At 50.4% G+C, this 4396-nt stretch overlaps 1 long non-coding RNA gene across 1 annotated transcript; it reads left to right on the plus strand.

Moving 5' to 3' along the window:
• Nucleotides 1–258: 258 nt before the first annotated feature.
• LOC131906133 (uncharacterized) lies at nt 259–1820 on the plus strand. The gene is made up of 2 exons (XR_009378123.1): nt 259–604; nt 1339–1820. It is a non-coding gene; the product is annotated as an uncharacterized LOC131906133 (long non-coding RNA).
• Nucleotides 1821–4396: the final 2576 nt, after the last annotated feature.

The following is a 4396-nucleotide window of genomic DNA, read 5'->3' on the forward strand; positions in this document are numbered from 1 at the left end:
GGGGAGAGTGGGGCTTGGAACTGTGGCAGGTACAGGGATGTTTGGGGTGGTGTGTAGGCCTGTGGATTTGTTTTTTTGTTGAGGTTAGAGAAGACGGAGCATCCCAGGAGATAAATTGGGAGGAGGGCTTAAAAAAAAATGAAAAAAATAATGTGTAGCCCAAGCTGGCCTCGAACTCTAGATCCTCCTGCCTCTGCCTCCTTCAGCAAATCCTTCCGGCCTGCGCCACCAGAGCCGGCAGCTGCAGAAGCCGTTAAAATACTAGTTAGCTATGAGTTAGCATGACGTCACCGCAATCCCAACACTGGGAGGGGTGGAGAGTGAAAACTACGTACAACGCCCAGCTCGCCTTCTCCCAAAACTGCAGTCAGCCAGGCTCAAGCGCGCTCTCCGCCCGGCTCACGCACACTCCCGACCTAACATCAGCTTCCCTTCACTCCAGGGAACCGCAACCGCACGAGCCCCGAAGGCCCTTCCCGCCCCGCGCCCCCTGCTGGTCACCTCGGGAAACACACTTCCGCACCTCCCAGCGTGGATTCGTCTGAACTCGCTTTCTCCTTCCGGTCGAGCGTTTTGCTTGTGCAGTGCCTGGGGCTTTTTCTAGGTGACCAGACACAATTGCTCCAAGTAAAAGAACTGCAGAATTAGACCTCTAGTGTGCAGGGTCAGGGAAGTGTGATAAGGTCTTAGGGTGCCTGTGACCGTGTGCCTTTAACTCTGAACTCCAAAGTTTTACTGATTTCCTCCTTAGTGTCCTCGCCTCTTGCACAACCTAGAAGAGCCATTTGCTTTCCAGCCGGTTCACGTGGGTGCTGTGAGGATGAACTGGAAAGGTCCAAGCTCCTTCAGGCAGATCTAGAAACCAGAAGTCTTTCTTGTGTTTTCGTCTTAATCCTCATTATGGTTAGTGATGTTTGCAACCTTTCACCTGCTCCTTGGGCATCTTTATGCTGCTGTGATACTTAACCTTGATTGTCAGCTTGCTAAGATTAAGAAACTCCTGGGAAATTAGCGGAGCACATCTCTGTGAGGACGTGTTCGGTGAACATTATCAGATTTTGAGCATTTTAAGGGATCAATCCCTGGGCTATATTCAACAGATTGGTATTTTGAGAGCGGGTCACAGGTAAGAAGAGACTGTGGCCTGACGGAGTCAGTAGTTCACAGAGAGCATATCTTAAGAGCTGCATTGCACCCTGGACCTTCTCTGTACATCCCGTTCATTCTCTTCGACCTGAGATTCTTCTTCCTCTATACCAGTAACTCACAAATTTGGGCCTCTTGGTGTCCCAAATTCTTGCATATTCCTTTTTAAATGTTTAATTTTCTTTGTTTCAGTGTTCCAATTGCTCTACTGTGTCTCCAAGTCCTGACATTCTATCTTCTACTTGATCCATTCTCCTAGGAAGGCTTTCTATGGAGTCTTCTCAATGTGTAGTAGACTCCCTTGAGACCCAGGGCCACCACAACCAAATGCAGCCACAGCCATGACCGAGCCATGCCCTTGGGTGTACAGAAACCTCAAGACATCTCTGCAACAATCCCCTCTTTGCTTAGGAAGCCTTCCAGGAGGCCTTGAAGGAAGGACAAAGAGACCACCACTCAGTTTAGTCTCCAACTAGTGCTACGTGTGACCTTGCAATGCTCCCCAAGCCTTCTTCCCTTCCTTGACATAAAAGCTATTTAAACCCACACAATGGGTTTAAAGTAGCCATTAAAATATATGTTCCCAAACAGATCTCTGTATGGATAGGATCTGGTCTGGTTCTTTCCACCAGGACTTGAATCCTCACACACACAATAAAAGCTGTTTGCCTGAAGGTGTCCAGTGTCCTGTTCTCTGAGTGTCCCTAACAAACAGGATACTGAGTTTTTCAATTCTATCTCCATTTCAGACCGAGTTTCCTTCAATATTTACGCCTCTTCATTGAGTTCACCTTTTCAGTCCTGAGGTGCTCATTACTCCATCCAGCCACTGATTTGTCTTCTCTTGGACTTCAGTTGGGACTTTATTCTTGTCCTCTTTAAGTGATTCAAGAGGTTGTGACCCCCTCAAACCCCTTCACTTCCTTGCTTCTGTTTATAATTATTCTTTTAAATCCTAAGACCTGCGATTCATCTAGGTAATTCGCATTGGAGAAGATTTCTACAGGACTGGGCCATACTGACTTGGTGTCTGTATTGCTTTCTATTGCCTAGATAAAGACGGTGACCAAAAGTGGCTTGTGGAGGAAATGGTTTATCAGCCTCACGTGTCCCAATCACAGTTTATGATGAAGAAAAGGCCAGGCAGGAAGACCGCAGGGCAGGCACCCGGAGGCGGAAAGGGAAGCAGGGGCCATGGAGGAATGCTGCTGACTGGCTTGCTCCTCGTCGTTTTCTCCATTTGCTTTTTTATATAACCCAGGACCACCTGCCCATGGGTGGCACCACCCACGGTGTGCTGGGCCCTCCCACAGCCATCATTAGCAAAGAAAATGTCACATAGACTTACTGCCGGGCCGATCTTATGGCGCTATTTTCTCAATTCAGGTTTCCTCTTCCCAGAAGACTCTTAACTTGAGTCAAGTCACAAAAAAACAACAAGCACACATAGGTAGGTAGGCTGTTTTCCCCAGTGCCTTTTTGGACAGGTTGTTTGGTACAACCCAAAATTAAGCCCAGTGTAGAGTGGATTTTAAACAAGGGGAGAGAAGAAATGGGAGGCGGCTGGAAGAAGTAAGTGTGAGACGAAACTAGAGTCAAGACTGGAGCCAGGAAGGACTTCCGACCAGGCCCCACTGCTTCAACACCCTGCTCCCTCAGTATTGACACAGTGAGGCCCAAACGTGCAAACAGGCGTGTCCAACCTTTTGACACAGCAACAGGATGTTGTCACCCACAAAGTTCACACGAGAACTACATGATTGAATGAAAACCAAACCAAACAAAACTCAAAACCCAAATATCTCATCGTGTTTTAAGTAAGTTTTCGATTTTGTGTAGGGCTGCATTCCTAACTATTTCAGGGCACATTGTGGTCCATGGGATGTGCATGCAGGGATGTAAGTAGGTATTTATATGCCCGTGTTGATGGCGACAGGACCCAAATGATCTCATCTGGTAGAAACCACAGCCTTGCCTGCTTGCCATCAGGAAGAGTTCAACGGTGAATGGTGTGTGCATAGATGGGACTGGGCATTCTTCAGCCTTAAGCAGGAAGGGCCATTTTGTTGGCCTCCCACATGCCATCCACACTGAGGAAGACCTTGAGATTCCAGAGCCATAGGAACCACTGCCAGCCTCGTCCCTACCCTCTAGCAGCAGAAGCACAGAGATTTGCTGGGGTCCTGATGGCTGCTCCTATCAGACAGAAGCAAAGCCAGAAGGAGGCCTGAACACCAGGAGGCAACACAAAGCTCCTCCCCAAAGGTCAACCTCGACACAAGTGGGGCCTTTTTCATGGCACAGTGGCTGCCAGGACAGGAAGTCTTGCCCTCCTGCATGTGGACCCTGAGACTACTACAGGTGTCTGGGGAAGGGAGAGATCCCCAGGGGCCTGTGAATAGTGAGGGACAGCTCAGCACAAGAAACTTCCAAAGACGAAAGACGATAACCGTTTGTTATCAAAGGAGAGGTGTAGGAGGAGGAGGAGGGGATAGGGAGAGGCTGTGGGGGTCACCAGCAAGAGCTGGGGGAGGAAGAAAATGCACGAGGACAATGAAGATTAAAAAGAGGTCATCATGCTAAGTGAATAGGGCAGACAGGTGAGGACAAATCCGATTATCATATGCCGCGCGGAGCAGACCGTGTGGGAATGCGGATCTCTGGCTGGCTGTTCCCTGTGACCCCACACAGTGAGCCCTGAAGTTATGTCAAGAAGCAGATCTTTGCACGTGCAAGACTAGAGGAAAGGAACCCAAGGGTCGGGAGGGCTGAGATGGCGGATTGCAGGGAGGGGAGCGTGTCCCGGAAGGAGTGTGCGGTGCGGCCGTGCACAGGCGCGGGGGGCGGGCGTGGGAGTCGGTGCGTGGGCCAGGGCTTGGGAGCTGCGGTGTGGAGCCGGCGCCTGTGCGTCCGGAGGAGCTGGTGCGGGTTGGGTGGGGTGGGGACGCGGGTAGCCGAGCCGGATCCGGGTGTAAGGAGCATGGGGGGCGTCTTGTGGCTGTTGGAGGTTTGTTTGGGGTGTCGTGTAGCCGCCGATGTATATAGTCTCGTTGAAAATTGGGGGAAAAAAGATGTATATCCAAGGCTGTCCTCGAACTCCAGATCCACCTGCCTCTGCCTCCTTCAGCAAATCCTACCGGCCTGCGCCACCAGAACCGGCGGTAATACTACTTGTTAAACAGCTAGTTGATGATACGTTACCATGACGTCACTAGCTCCACCCTCGGAGGGGGCGGGGCCTTAACTGTGA

Source organism: Peromyscus eremicus, chromosome 3 (assembly GCF_949786415.1).
Source record: "Peromyscus eremicus chromosome 3, PerEre_H2_v1, whole genome shotgun sequence".
NCBI lineage: Eukaryota > Metazoa > Chordata > Mammalia > Rodentia > Cricetidae > Peromyscus > Peromyscus eremicus.